The sequence below is a fragment of the Ornithorhynchus anatinus genome, chromosome 5, assembly GCF_004115215.2.
Source record: "Ornithorhynchus anatinus isolate Pmale09 chromosome 5, mOrnAna1.pri.v4, whole genome shotgun sequence".
NCBI lineage: Eukaryota > Metazoa > Chordata > Mammalia > Monotremata > Ornithorhynchidae > Ornithorhynchus > Ornithorhynchus anatinus.
The window spans coordinates 61,811,481-61,827,638 of NC_041732.1; the positions used below are offsets into that span (position 1 = coordinate 61,811,481).

The 16,158-nt window shown below is 50.2% G+C and overlaps 1 protein-coding gene across 6 annotated transcripts in view; it reads right to left on the reverse strand.

Moving 5' to 3' along the window:
• Window positions 1-16,158, reverse strand: part of ARHGEF10L (Rho guanine nucleotide exchange factor 10 like) — a 229,073-nt gene that overhangs the window by 105,197 nt on the left and 107,718 nt on the right. The window lies entirely within an intron of this gene.

Genomic DNA, 16,158 nt, shown 5'->3' on the forward strand with positions numbered 1-16,158 from the left:
GGTCTGTGTTCCACCTGATTAGTTTGTATCTCCTCCGGTCCATAGTATAGAGCCTGGCACCTAATAAGTGCTTAACATGTATTTTTTTAATAAAAAAAAAACAAGATAACCTAGTATCTCGGACTGGGCTGAAGATGATGCGGTAGTCGAAATAGGATGGCCATTCCCTGGGTTTTATATCAGAGAGTCCGTGAATGCTTAAGTGTTTAGGCGTTACAGAAGTGCTGAACAGGCAGTAGGAGGCAATAACAGGTAATCCAAAAAAATGAAAAAAAAAAGCAATTTTGTGTGGCTAATAGGGTTGAGTAACACTTGGTCAAGTCAACACTGCATCCAACCTCCCTTCCCTCCTCTCCCTTCTCACATCCCTCCCATTCCCACTCATATGGGTAGAATGAACCAAGTCTTGGTCTCAGCCTGTGGCATGGAAAAAGGTAGGTGTAGGAAGATAGCAGGAGCCGAGGGAAATGGTGTGGAAACATTTCTCTCCTGCCAATGGAGGGTAAGGGGATTGTCCAGGCGTATCTCCCATCGCCCGACTAACCGCCGGAGAGATGCACCAAGGCCTGGTGAAAAGAGCACACGCCTGGGAGTCAGAGGACCTGCATTTGAATCCTGGCTCCGCCACTTGGCTGGGCGACCTTGGGCAAGTCACTTCATTTCTCTGGGACCGAGAGAAGTGGGGTTCACATACAAAATGGGGTTCAAATACCTGTTCTCCTTTCTCCTTAGACTGTGAGCCCCGTGTGGGACAGAGACTTTTTTAATGGTAATTGTTAAGTGCTTACTATGTGGCAGGCACAAAAGCAAGAGCTGCGGTAAATACAAGTTGATCAGATTGGACACAGTCTCTGTCCCACATGTCTCTGTCTCTGTCCATTTTAATAATCATAGTAATGGTGTTGGTATTTGTTAAGCGCTTACTATGTGCGGAGCACTGTTCTAAGTGCTGGGAGAGATACAGGGTAATCAGATTGTCCCACGTGAGGCTCACAGTCTTAATCCCCATTTTACAGACGAGGTAACTGAGGCACAGAGAATTTAAGTGATTTGCCCACTGTCACACAGCTGACAAGCGGAAGAGCCAGGATTCGAAGCCATGACCTCAGACTCCCAAGCCCGTGCTCTTTCCACTGAGCCACGCTGATTTTAGTGATGAGGGAACTGGACACAGAGAAGTTTGGTTTTTTTGTTGGTTTGTTTGTTTGGGGGTATTTTTGGTGGGGTGGGAGGGTTTTTTTTTTTAAAATGGTATTTGTTAAGCGCTTACTACGTGCCAGGCACAGTACGAAGAGCTGAGGTAGAGGGAAGATGATCAGATTGGACACAGTCCACATCCAATATAGGGCTCACAGTCATAATTCCTTTTACAGGTGAGGTAACTGAGGCACAGAGAAGTTAAGTGACTTGCCCCGGGTCACACACCAGGCAAGTGGCCGAACCAAAACCCAGGTCCTGCTGAATCCCAGGCCCATGCAGGATCCACTAGGCCACGCTGCTTCTCTCAGACACTTTGATATCCACCATAGAGCTTGCCACAAAATAAACCCTTAACAAACACCACAATTATTCAGCTGGATAAATCAATCAGTGGTATTTTTTGAGTGCTTACGCTGTACAGAGCACTGTATTAGACCACTGTAAGCATTGAAAACTCATCTTTAGACTGTAAGCTCGCTGCGGGCAGGGGATGTATCTACCAACTCTGTTCTGTGCCAAGTGCTTAGTACAGTACTCTGCATTTAACGGGCGCCCAATGAATACCCCTGAATGACGGACTGTACCGAATGCTTGGAAGAATACAGTAGAGTCCATGAACGTGATCCCTGCCCTCGAGGAGCTCACAATCCCACGGGGGATCATGCTTGTCTTGTCCTGGATCACGCTTCATCTTCAACAATTGCCTTTCCCCACTCCCAAGTCTCAGAAGGAAGGAGAAGAGGTATACTGAATCCCCGTTCTGCAGATGAGGGAACTGAGGCACAGAGAAGTAAAGTGACTTCCCCAAGCGGCAGATCGGGGATAAGAATCCAGGTCCTCTGACTCCCAGGCCCGTGCTCAAAATTTTCACTAGGCCACGTTGCTTCCCGTGTCCTTCGTGGGGCCTTACGTTCTCAACCTTTTCTTAGCTCGAACCTTTAGGCACCGAGTCAGTCTGGGGGGTACAATCCGTACCTCTCGGTCTACTTCTTCGTTTCCCTTCCCCTCGGGCGGCCAGACCGGAGCTTCTCAGCTTACACAATGTTTCCTGACCTCTGTTCTCCCTCTTATTCCTCAGAAACAACCAGCGGAACCCTGCCCCTCGGACCCCACCCAAGCTTCCCACCCACTGGCCAGGACCCTCACCTTTCTTTCCTACCCCCCGTCCCTGAAGGGTAGCCTAACCCTGGGGCCCACAGTCCAATCTGGGACACTTCAGCCTCCTTCCAGGGGCTCAAAGCACCCAGCAGTCCCCTGGAAGTGGGAGGAGCTAGAGGGACCATGTTTTGCAAAGAAGCACGAGATGGCCCAAGAAGGGACATAACTTTTTTTATGGTATTTGTTGAGCGCTTACTATGTATCGGGCACTGTACTAAGCGACGGGGGTAGATACGAGCTAATCAGGTTAGACACAGTCCATGCCCCACACGGAGCTCACATTCTTAGTCACCATTTTTTTCTTATGGTATTTATTGAGCACTCACTATGTGCTAGGCACTATACTAAGTGCTGGGGCAGAGACAAGCCAATCAGGTTCGATACAGTCAATGCCCCACATGGGGCTCATCTTCTTCATCACCATCTTTGTTTCTTACGGGATTTATTGAGTGTTACGTGCCAAGAACTGGACAGAGTGCTACGGTAAAGACAAGCTAATTAGGTTGGACACGGTCCGTATCCCTCACGGGGCTCACATTCTCAATCCCCATATTTCAGATGAGATAGCTGAGGCACAGAGAAGTGAAGTGACTTACTCGAGGTCAAACAGCAGAGTGGCATATCCGGTATTAGAACCCATGTCTTTCTGACTCCCGGGCCCGAGCTCTCTCTACTAGGACTCGGTGTTTCTTGTGGCTTGCCCAAGATCTCACGTTGGAGCTTGTGGCAGAGGCTCCCACTTTTTCCTTTTTTTTTTAAATGGCATTTTCGATCAGCCAGGCACTGTTCTGAACACCGGAGTCGATACACATTAATCAGGTTGGACACAGTCCCTTTCCCACACAAGGCCCCCCCACTCTCAATCCCCATTTTACAAATGAGGTAACTGAGGCCCAGAAAAGTGAAGTGACTCGCCCAAGGCCACAGACGAGTGGAAGAGCCGGCATTAGAACCCACAGGCCACGCTGCCTTCCCTGCCGTTTCTCCCAGTTCCACTCCCCTGCCCTAACCACCTCGGCGCCAATAGATAGGGGCAGATGACTCCTACAAACGGTTTTCTCCAAAGGCCTTAACGGACACAAAACGATACTCACGCACCCAAGAGGCTGAGGGACAGCAGCCGAGAACTCCACTGGGAATCGATCACTCGAGAGAAAATACAGTTCTGGAGCTCCCTCCCCTGTGCAAGAGCCCAGAGCCCAGGCCCCAGCCTCCGCTGTCCACGCGGAGGACCCGGGAGGTCCCCTCCGGAGCTTGGAGCCCGAGCGCCGGCTCTGGCCAGCAGCCGCCCTTCTTCCCCGCTCCAACCTCCTCCGAGACTCCCCGCTTGCAGCGAGGAGTCCCCGGAGGAGTCCCCAGGACCAAAGAGGGAACTGGCAGAGAGGAAGGGAGAGTCCGTTTAGCAGCTGACCTTCCTCTGGACAGCGGGAGCTGCTGGGCTTGGGCGGGGCTGACCCTCGTGGCCCGGGGGGGGAGAGAGCCAGCTGCCTCGGCTGAGCCCCGTGTTTCACCCAGACCGCAGCCTACCGTAGCCTTTCCCGGGTGACCCGCAGCCCCTGCTCCTTACAGATCACCTGGAGGTTCTCCTGGAAGCTCCCTGCGTTTCCCACTCCCAGCTCTGGACGGCCCTGCTCGAGCCTCCTCCAGTGTGGACTCTGACCTTTCATGAGGACGGTTGCTCCTCGTTCCCGGTTCCTTCGGCTAGGCGACAGAACTGAATAAATTAGAACGGCTCAACCGAACTACCCGGTACCAAGCGGCGTGACCTAATGGAAAGAGCACGGGCCTGGAAGTCGAAACACCCGGATTCTGATCCCCAATCCGCCAATTTCACCTGCTCCTACTTAGACTGCGAACCATTCATTCATTCAATAGTATTTATTGAGCGTTTACTGTGTGCAGGTTCCCCTCAGGGTCGCACCTGGAGAGTTTCCAGTACTCTGTGTGACTGTGGGCAAGTCACTTCACTTCTCTGTGCCTCAGTTACCTCATCTGTAAAATGGGGATTAAGACCGTGAGCCCCACGTGGGACAACCTGATTCCCCTGTGTCTACCCCGGCGCTTAGAACAGCGCTCTGCACACAGTAAGCGCTTAACAAATACCAACACTACTATTACTCTACCAGTCTTGACTACGGGGAGGGAGAGTCAAGCAGAGCCCTCCCCATTCCTAGCTCGGCCAGTGGCTAGCGAGTGGCAGGCACTCTGCTACAAGTCAAAATTCACCTATGCTGGGCAGCGGCGGCACGGGAGAGAGTCATTCATTCATTCATTCAATAGTATTTATTGAGCGCTTACTATGTGCAGAGCACTGTACTAAGCGCTTGGGATGAACAAGTCGGCAACAGATAGAGACGGTCCCTGCCGTCTGACGGGCTTACGGTCTGATCGGGGGAGACGGACAGACGAGAACGATGGCGATGAATAGAGTCGAGGGGAAGAACATCTCGTAAAAACGATGGCGACTAAATAGAATCGAGGCGACGTACAATTCATTAACAAAATAAATAGGGTAACGGAAAATATATACAGTCGAGCGGACGAGTACAGTGCCGTGGGGATGGGAAGGGAGAGGGGGAGGAGCAGAGGGAAAGGGGGGAAAAGAGGGTTTAGCTGCGGAGAGGTAAAGGGGGGGGTGGCGGAGGGAGTAGGGGGAGAAGAGAAGCTCAGTCTGGGAAGGCCTCTTGGAGGAGGTGAGTTTTAAGTAGGGTTTCGAAGAGGGAAAGAGAATCAGTTTGGCGGAGGTGAGGAGGGAGGGCGTTCCGGGACCGCGGGAGGACGCGACCCGGGGGTCGACGGCGGGACGGGCGAGACCGAGGGACGGCGAGGAGGTGGGCGGCGGAGGAGCGGAGCGTGCGGGTGGGCGGTAGAAAGAGAGAAGGGAGGAGAGGTAGGAAGGGGCAAGGTGACGGAGAGCCTCGAAGCCTAGAGTGAGGAGTTTTTGTTTGGAGCGGAGGCCGATAGGCGACCACTGGAGTTGTTTAAGAAGGGGAGTGACATGCCCCGATCGTTTCTGCGGGAAGATGAGCCGGGCAGCGGAGTGAAGAATAGACCGGAGCGGGGCGAGGGCAGAGACTCAAGTTACTGCACTGAAGGAGACAACGGTAAACCACTTCCATACTTTCGCCAAGAAAATGGATCCACTACCCGAACGACTGCAGACGGAGGTGGGGCGTTCCAGGAGAGATGTGTCCACGGTGTCGCTACGGGTCGGAGACGACTCGACAGCGTGAGACAAGACTGCGTGCAGAGCACTGAACCGAACGCTTGGGAGAGTACAACATAACGATAAACAGACACATTCCCTGCTGTGTGGACTGTATTTTTTATCCCTCTGGACTATAAACTCATTGTGAGCCGGGAACACGTCTTCCAACTCTGCTACATAATGCTCTCCCAAGAAATTGCTACAGTGGTCTGCACTCAGAAAGCACTCAAAGGGAAGCAGTGTGGCCTCTTGGTTAAAGCACAGGCCTGGGAATCAGAAGGACCTGGGTCCTAATTCAGGCCACTGATCTGCTGTATGACTTTGGGCAAGTCACTTCACTTCTCTGTGCCTCAGTTACCTCATCTGTAATATGGGGATTATAATAATAATAATAATAATGTTAGTATTTGTTAAGCGCTTACTATGTGCCGAGCACTGTTCTAAGCACTGGGGTAGACATGGGGAATCCCATTTATGGGGATTATGACTGTCAGCCCCAAGTGGGACATGAACTCTGTCCAACCCGATCAGCTTGTATCTACCCCAGAGTTAGTACCACGCCTGGCACATAGTAAGCGCTTAACAAATACCTTTAAAATAAATAAATATAACTGAATATTGAGTGAGTGAACAGGGACCGTGTCCACCCCGATTATCTCGTATCTACCCCAGTGCTTAGTTCAGGGCTTGGCAAAAAGTGCTCAAGGAATACCTCGATTATTATCATCATAACTATCATCACTCCGAGATCCCATTTCAGGTGACCGGCATCCATGTGACTTTGGGTAAGCCATCTAACCTCACTGTACCTCAGTTTCTCCAATGGGGAACAAGAAGAATCAAAGAACAGGAATGCTAGGACCCAAAAGATTCAACAACGGAAAACCCTGGAAGCAGAAAGGATTGGCTGTTGCAGCTCTCACAACTCTAATATTTATTACTCATATGCATTCCTATCCAGACTTGGAAAGAGGGCACAAAACATAGGAAAGGCATTCCTGTCATCAAGGATCTTATAATCTAGCAAGAAGTCCATAAATCATCAATATTGACAGTGTGCCTGTACACAGACAACTGTGCAAAATGCTTGAGAGGGTTCAGTGGAGTAGAAGTCACCCATCCCCGCTCTCGAGAGCGAAAGGAGGTAAAGAGTGTAAGCTCACTGTGGGCAGGGAACATGTCTACCGCTGTACTGTACTCTCCCAAGCGCTTAGAACAGTGGTCTCTGCCTACACTGAATGTTCAAAAAATGCGACTGATTGATTGATGTACGATACTAAGTTCAGTCGATCGGTGTTACTTATTAAGCACTCAGCTTGTGCAGCTAAAAGCTCATTTCCTCCTCTCCCACTCTCTTGTGTCACCCTGCTCCCTTTATTCACCCCTCCCTCAGCCCTACAGCAGTTATGTACCTATCGATTATTTATTTATATCGATGTCTCCGTCTCTTCTTCTAGACTGTAAGCTCCTTGTGGGCAGGAAGCGTGTCTACCAACTCTGTTATACTGTTATATTATACTCTCCCAAGTGCTTACTACAATGCTCTGTACCCAGTGATCACTCAATAAATATGATCGATTGACTGCCGAGCAGACGCAGAGCGGGCGGTATATTAAGTATCCGCTGGATAAACTGGAACATATCTACCTCTCCAAAGCCACTCACTTTACACGAATCCCCTTCCCAAACTCTTCCTCCTTCCTTTCACAGAATATTTTCCCAACATATTCACCAGAGTGAAGACTAAGGCTCAGACGTCAACCCAGCAGTGCTCAGGCAGTGCTCAGGCAGAGCTGAGGGACCAAAACCCCTCCATGCTTTCTGCCCCGACCCCAGACACCGGCCACTTCCCTGGGTCGGCAGGTGAGGGGTGGGGGAAGGCTACAGCTTGGACCGTCAGCTGCTCGGCCCACATCCCTTCAGCCCCCTTCCAGATTCTCCACTCCGTCCCCCACACGCCAGTCTGGCCTCTCCCTTGCCCAGCCAACGCAGTCGCTCCCTGGAGTGTCCGCTGTGCCACAGCTGGAGAGCGGCCTCCCCCTACCTCAGCTGCCCGGTCTGCTGACTGAGGTATTCTGGGGGCCAACTGACAGCTGAGGATGCTCACTCTCCCCCGATCCAGGTAAACACTTCCCTAGAATCCCATCTGCCTTATAGACCACAAAATCCAAATAATGAAAGTGTCCCAAAGCCGGTGAAAGCCCAGTTATCTCACCCCTTGGGCCACCGCCCTGTTGCTGGCCTTCATTTGGCAGGATAAGAACTGACAAAGAATTCAGGTCATCGATCAATTGTATCTACTGAGCATTTACTATGTGTGGAGCACTGTATTAAGCACTCAGGAGGGTACGATATAACACATTTCCTGTTCACAAGAAGCTCACAGTCTAGAAGGAGAGACAAACATTAGGGCCAAAATACGTGGAAACAGCATGGTCTTGTGGCTAGGGCACGAGCCTGGGAGTCAGAAGGACCTGGGTTCTAATCCCGGCTCCTCCACTTGTCTTCCGTGTGACCTTAGGCAAGTCACTTCACTTCTCTGCGCCTCAGTTACCTCATCTGTAAAATGGGGATTAAGACTGTGAGCCCTACATGGGACGTGGACCATGTCCAACCTGATTATCTTGTATTTACCTCGGAACTTAGAACAGTGCCTGGCACATAGTAAGTGCTTAACAAATACCATTTAAAAAAAAAACCATATTGGGTATGGATGCATTCGGGCAATACTTCTGTGTCGCCGGACCTCCTGTCTAGATTTTTACAGTAGCATCTACCCAGGTCTGAGGGGCTGCCATTAGATTGAAAGCGCTCAGAAGACAGAGAGAGTCTGTTCAATCTGCTAGGAATAAGACCTAGGCGGGGTGTTGAGGTCCTTCTGGGATGTCTGGGGAAGTGGGAGTCCTCAGCTTCCTGTTGCCACAGAGATAATAACTGGCCTCTCTGAGGTCATGCGGAGTCAGGAACATATAAGTGGCGGGGGTAGGTGGAACCCCAGGAGAGCTCGGTAATGATTTTAGCGACCGAGGACTGGCTACTCTGTCTATGAGACCCCCGGTTCTGTGGTGAGTGAAGTGGTTATGACGGCTTGGGAGGCAGAGGACTTGGGGTCTGATTCCGGCTCTGTCATTTGTCTGCTGGGTGGCCTTGAGCCAAACCACTAAACTTTTCCGGGCCTCAATCTCCTCATCTGTCAGATGAGGATTCAATACCCGCTCTTCTTCCTACTCACACTGTGCTGGATCTGACCTGATTGTATTGCATCTACCCAAGCCTTAATACAGTATTTGGCACAAAGTGTTTTAAAAAATATCGTTATTATTAGTAATAGGAGTGATATGCTTGTTATGGAATGTGTCTGTTAATTCTGCTGTCTTGCACTCTCCCAAGTGCTTAGTACAGTGTTCTGCACATAGTAAGCACTGAGTAAATATCACTGATTGATATCATTATCCAGCATTTAATCCCCATTTTACAGTTAAGGAAACTGAGGCAGAGATCAAGTTTAGTGACTTGCCCAAGGTCACGCTGCAGGAAGCGGCGGATTCAAAATTAGAACCCAGGTCCTCTGACTCTTGGGCTCGTGCTTTCCACTAGAAACACGCTGCTTCTTTGGGGCCACCCAACTAAACCCCGGAAAGACTTTCCAGGATGGCACCATTACTCAGAGCATCGGAGCAACAGGGTGGGAATACTAAGCCAGGGAAGATGATGGGACGTCTATCAATTCAGTTGTATCGTCCTCTCCCCAACACTTAGTACAGTGTTCTGCGCACAGTAAGCACTCATAAAATACCACTGATTGACTGAGTGGCAACAGCCAGGTCAGAGAAGGAGAAAGATCAGATGAATCCAAAAATTTCATTACAACCTCTGGGTCCCAGAGGCATATTCATGCTGGAGTTTACCTATTTATGTCACTCCTTCCTCTGAATAGATAATAATAATGTTGGTGTCTGTTAAGCGCTTACTATGTGCAGAGCAGTGTTCTAAGCGCTGGGGTAGATACAGGGTAATCGGGTTGTCCCACGTGAGGCTCACAGTCTTAATCCCCATTTTACAGATGAGGTAACTGAGGCACAGAGAAGTTAAGTGACTTGCTCACAGTCACACAGCTGACAAGTGGCAGATCCGTGATTTCCCTGATTATGGGGGGCTAACAACTGTCTCAGCTGTCACCTATAGATAGTAAATCCTTAAGAGGGCAGGGACCATGTCCATTTGACCCAATTCACATGGTATGAAAGTCCAGCACCAAGTAGTTGATTAACATCTGACAGTTAGTCACAAACACTGCCCACAGAGGCCACAAAAGGCCCTTCCTTCCCGTTGCCAAGACGTTAGCATCTTGGCTCCATTAATTCACAGGGAGGCAGCCTAGCCACGTCCAACCCATTAGCTTGTATCTATCCCAGCACTTAGTAGAGTGCCTGGCACATAGTAAGTGCTTAATAAATACCATTAAAAAAGAAAAGATATGTGGCACCTGGGAGGAAGGATGGGGCACAAAACAGGCAGAAGTAAAGTACGGAGATGAGAGAATAGATGTGAACTCCACTTGGGACAGGGACTGTGTCCTACCTGATTTGCTTGATTCTACCCCAGCACTCACGACAGTGCCTGGCACCTAGTAGGTGCTTAATAAATACCATTAAAAAAGGAAAATGTGTGGCACCTGGGAGGAAGGATGGGGCAGAAAACAGGGAGAAGTAACAAAGTACCGAGATAAGAGAATAGATGTGAGCTCCACTTGGGACAGGGCCTGTGTCCTACCTGATTTGCTTGATTCTATCGCAGCACTCTCTACAGGGCCCGGCACATAGTAAGTGCTTAACAAATACCATTACTATTATTATGAGGGAATATGAGGGAAAAAAAGATATCCCTGAGCACCAGGGATGCCACAACCACCCGTTCGCCCTGAATAGGCCTCCAACAGTCCAAGAAGAAAACATGCAGCACCTCGGCCAAGAGTTAGCCTCTCCCCAGTTAACCTCCCGAGTCTCCCATTATGAAGCGTTGCTTTGTATCCCTGGAATTTTCTACCAACCCAGAGGGGGACAATTTCCCAGCCCAACCGGCCAGTCCAACCTTCCGATTCAGAGAGAGCTCCATCCACGGAGCTCAACCCTTCCACGTCACCCATTCTGACCGGGACTCTGAAGAAAGGCTCCCATCAACCAGCCTCCCGGGGATCCTCAGAAAACACTTTTGTGGGGACACTGGGGTCCTCACAGTCCGGGTAAATAGCACACCTCTGACCACCGTGGCTGGTTAGGGTTCCCCACAAACGCAGGGTCAAAACTCAGCCCCTCACACCCTCCTTGGGGGATCAAGTTACCCTATCCCTGGCTTACCCCTCCCAGTATGGCTGGGATTAGGGAAGGGGGAGAGAGAAGAGGAGGAGGAGGAGGGTGCTGTCAGAAAGCAGCGTGGCCTGATGGAAAGAACAGAGACCTGGCAGCCAGAGGACTTGGTTTCTAATCCCAGCACCACCGCTTGCCTGCTCTGTGACCGTGGGCAAGTCACTTCACTTTCTGGGCCTCGTTACCTGATCTGTAAAATAGGGATTCAGTGCCTGTTCTCCCTCTTACTTAGCCTGGGAGCCCCATGTGGTACAGGGGCTGTATCCAATCTAATTAACTTGTACGTACCCCGACGTTCAGTACAGTGCTTGGCACGCAGCAAGCGCTCAACAAGTACCCTAATGATACATTTGAGATTATGGACCGCTCAAGGCAGTCTCTCTTTCTGGCCAGTGGTGGAGGGGCCCTGTGTACCCTTTGATCTCCAGGAGTGCTCCCGGACTAAGATATCACTCAAGCAAAATGGCAGCTCCCCAGTCTTCCCCACTCCTAGCAGATTTCTGGCCCTGAGCCTGCCTTCCCTGCCCCCGGTGACGATGAGGGCGTCCTGCTGACCCGCTGCCCGTCCGCCCCATGGCCTGCGTCCAGACTGATTGCAGCTGCCTGCTCAGAGAGGCCAACACACCGCTCGTTATGGGCAGGGAACGTGTCTGCCAATTCTGTTGTACCGTCCTCTCCCAAGCACTTGGTACAGTGTTCTGCACATAGTACGTGCTCAGTAAACACCATCGATCGATTGACTGATTGACTGCAGCCTACACAAGATTAGATGCCAATGGCCCCGGGCCCAAGCTCTGACCCGTCAGGAAGCAGCAGGCTCAGGGGGCTGGTAATTGTGATGCAAAACCAATATGTTGAAGAAATCAAAACAAAAAGAGGTGGGGAGGGCGGGAAATAAACTCAGTCCCAAGGCTGTAGGGGAACCTAATCAAGATTCCCAGCTGGAAGCCCAGGACAAAAATCCATGTAACCAGAGGGAGTTGGAAACAGTGTGGCCCAGTGGAAAGAGCATGGGCCTGTGAGTCGGAAGGACTTGGGTTCTAATCTCAGCCGCGTGACTTTGGGTGAGTCACTGCACGTCTCTGTACCTCAGTATCTTATCTGTAAAATGGGAATTAAGATTGAGCCCCATGTAGGACATGGACTGTTTCCAACCTAATTATTTTGTCTCTACCCCAGAGTTTAGGATGGTGCCAGGCACCCAATGGACCTCTCTCAAAACTGCCCTGCCAAAGTGGGGAAGGGAACACAGCCATCTTACCAAGGGGAGACAGAGGCAGAGAAAGGCGAAAGAACTTTGCCTAGGACACTTGGGGATTCCACAGAAAATGTAGGCCTGACACGTTCCTCCCTGTTCCCTCCTGGCCACAGAATCTGGGGGAACTAAACTCTCAGGCCCGTCAGCTTCTCGGTCACCTGAGGGAACGTTACCTGGGGATGGGGGTGTTTCCCGATTTTCACGTCCTGTCTGCTTGCTCTTGCTATCTGCTCAGCCCCACTTGCACGGCTCTGAAGTCTCGGGACACTTTTTTTTGTTTTGTTTTTGTAATGACATTTTCTAAGCACTTACTATGTGCTAGGCACTGTATTAAGAGCTGGGGTAGATACAAGCTAATCGGGTTGGACGGAATCCATGTCCCACATGGGGCTGACAGTCTCAATCCCCATTTTACAGATGAGATAACTGAAGCACAGAGATGTTAGATGACTTGTCCAAGGTCACACAAGGCAGACTGGTGGCAGAGTCAGGATTAGAACCCAGGTCCTTTTGACACCCAGGACCTTGCGCTATCCGCCAGGCCACCCTATTCCATCTGGGCCCACCAACAAGCTCTTTAGAGAGCTGAGTTTGGAGGCGCTCCCATCCCTGGAAAGGTCGTAGCCCACCGGAGGGAAAACAGAAGCCATTGGCAAGAGAAAGCGACGGACTGACCAGCCAACTAAAGCTCCTGGGAATATTTCAGTAAGAACAGCAGCTGTTGGCTCAGTCAATCAATCAATTAATCAATGGTACATATTAAGCGCTGTGTGCGGATGTACTGAATGTGCTTGGGAGAGTACAAAATAACCGAGTTGGTAGACGTGTTCCCTGCCCGTTAAGGAGCTTGAAATCTAGAGGAGACAGGCATTAAAATAAATTACGGAAATGGACATAAATGCTGTGGACCTGAGAGAGATGCGCTCCACACCCATTCGGGCAACTGATTAGATGCTCTATTGTTCTTTAACGGAAATTCAGGTCACTCTAAACCCAGTTAATTCAAAATGTGCTTGTATCTTTAAATCCCTTGAATGTCATACCCAGATGGTTTTAATAATAATGATGATGATGATATTTGTTAAGCGCTTACTATATGCCAAGCACTGTTACAGCCCACCCCTTCAGGAGCAGCAGTTTTTGCCTTCTCCTCTCCTCCATCACCCCCAGTCCCTGCTCCCCTCTCCCGGCTGGTCCCCATCACCAGGCTCAGGTACAAGACGGGGCAGGAGTTCGAAGCAGCAGCCTTCCTCCTCGCCCCTGACTCGCCATCCCAAGGGCGGGTTTGAGGATGTACTAGTTCCACTTCTGGACGGCTTGGGGGCCGGGGGAGAGCGTGAGCAGCGCGGCTTAGTGGAAAGAGCACGGGCCTGGGAGTCAAAGGGTGTTGGTTCTAATCCCGGCACCGCCACCTGTCTGCTGGGTTACCCTGGGCAAGCCACTTTACTTCTCTGTGCCCCCATTACCTCATCTGTAAAACGGGGATTAAGAATGTGAGCCCCAGGTGGGACAACCCGATTACCTTGTATCTACTCCAGCACCTAGAACAGTGCTTGGCACATAATAAGTGCTTAACAAATACTATCATTATTATGGGCCTGGGAGTAAGAAGACCTGGATTCTAATCCTGGTCCATTAGTTTTTTTTTCTTTATTGGTATTTGTTAAGCTCTTACTATGTGCCGGGCACTGGACTAAGTGCTGGGATAGATACAAGTTAATCAGAGAGGACACAGTCCCTGTTCCCCGTGGGGCTCACACTCTTAATTCCCATTTTACAGATGAGATAACTGAAGCACGGAGAAGTTAAGTGACTTGCCCAAGGTCATCCAGCAGACAAGTGTGGAGCCGGGATTAGAACCCAGGTCCTCTGGCTCCCAGGCCTGTGCTCTTTCCATTCAGCCACGCTGCTTTTCACTTGCCTGCTGGGTAACCTTGGGCAAATCATTTAGCTTTGGTGGGCCTCAGTTTCCTCCTTCGTCAAATGGGAATTCAATACCTGTTCTCCCTACCCCTTATCAACCGTGAGCCCCAAGTGGGTCACGGGCTGTGTCGGACCTGCTTATTTTGCTTCTACCCCAGTACTTCTACCCCAGTGCCTGGTGCCGTGTAAGCAATTAGCAAGTGCCACCGTTATTATTAGGTTGGAGGAGAAGTATTTGGGAGTTTGGGGGAGTATTTGGGAGTTGGGAGCAAATAATTCCACCCTGAACACACCCTCGGCATTGCTGTGCTGCTTACCCTCCACTGCAAGCTTTATTATTAATTACAATATTTGTCAAGCGCTTATTATATGTCAAGCACTGTTCTAAGTACTGGTGTAGATAACGAGCTAATCAGGTTGGGCACAACCCCTATTCCTCATGGGGCTCACAGTCTAAGTAGGAGGTCGTAAGATTTAATCGCCACTTTCAGATCCGGAAACTGAGGCACAGAGAAGTTATATGACTTGCCCAAGGTCACACCGCAGATACACGGTGGAGCTGGAATTCGAACCCGTGTTCTTCCGGGCCCATGTTCTTTCCACTCGGCCATGCCGCTTTCCAGCATGGAAGATTGGACAAAGGAACGAGTAGACACCTCACCCTTCCCTCCCTCATGACTTTCCTCAGAAAAACTCAAAGCCCTTTCCAATCTATTCAGACAATAGTATTTTTTGAACAACTAATAGAAGCAGACTGCTGTACTGAGTGCTTGGTAGAAGACAATAGCATTAGTAGACATGACCCCCTCCCCTGAAGAGTCTTAGAGTCTACCAGGGGAGACAGACACTGAAATGAATTACAGAAAACTAATTCCTCCTTCCACTTTTCACCACATCCCTACGAGAGAAGGCAGGGTTAGGTACCTAACAACCCATTTTAGAGAAAGTGAAAGTGAGACTCAAAAATAATAGATCACACGGGCTCCGGAGCTATGAGTGAAGAGCAGAGATCCCGGCCCGCATCCCGGCACCGATCTGCGAAAAATCTGGTATTTATATAAAGTAGCTACAAAAATCCCACCTCTGTTGGCTTCACGGTATGTGGTCTGGGTGAAATTCCAGGGAAAGAGTCTGGATACCATGTTCCCAGGGGAGTCTCAGAAGACTGAACTCCACATCTCTGTTTCCCAACAGGCAAAGTCCTTATCCAAATAAAAAATACCCCACACAATTGGTCATTCATGCCGCAGTCTACACACTCTCCCATCAAAAACCAAAATAAGAGCCCCTTGATTAGGGAGAGAGGGAAAGAGGCAAAACTGGAGTCATCACTAGATCTTGCTTAAAGCCTCTCTCCAAGGCGGAACCGTTCTTTGAAGGGGAACGTTCTGTGGCGGGAGAACCAGTGACGTAGTGAGAAGTGGCACGGCATAGTGGATAGAGCACAGGCCTGGGAGTCAGAAGGTCATGGGTTCTAATCCCGGCTCCACCCCTTGTCTGCTCTGTGATCTTGAGCAAATCACTTCTCTGGGCCTCAGTTACTTCGTCTATACAGTGGGGATTAAGACTGCGATTCCCACGTGGGAGAGGGACTGTGTCCAACCTGCTCATCTCGTATCTACTTAGAACAGCGCTCGACACACAATAAGCGTTTAACAAATACCACGGTTGTTAGTATTATTAATGAAGGGGACCATTCTCTGGGAGGACTGTTTTCTGAGGGGAACTCTTCTCTGAAGGGGGATCTGTTCTCTAAAGAGGGGGACTGATCTCCACAGAGGGGACCATTCTCCGAAGGGAACCATTCTCTGAGGGAGACCGTTCTCAGGGAGGACTCCGTCTCTTAGGGAAACACTGTTCTCTGGCAGGGACACTGTTCTCTGGGGGGAACTGCTCTTTGAGAAGGACTGTTCTCTGGGGACAACCATTCTCTGAGGGGTACCATTCTCTGAGGGGAACTTTCTTCTGAAGGGAACTAATAATAATAATTATGGTACTTAAGCGCTCGCTATGTGCCAAGCACTGTTCTGACCGCTGGGGTAGAT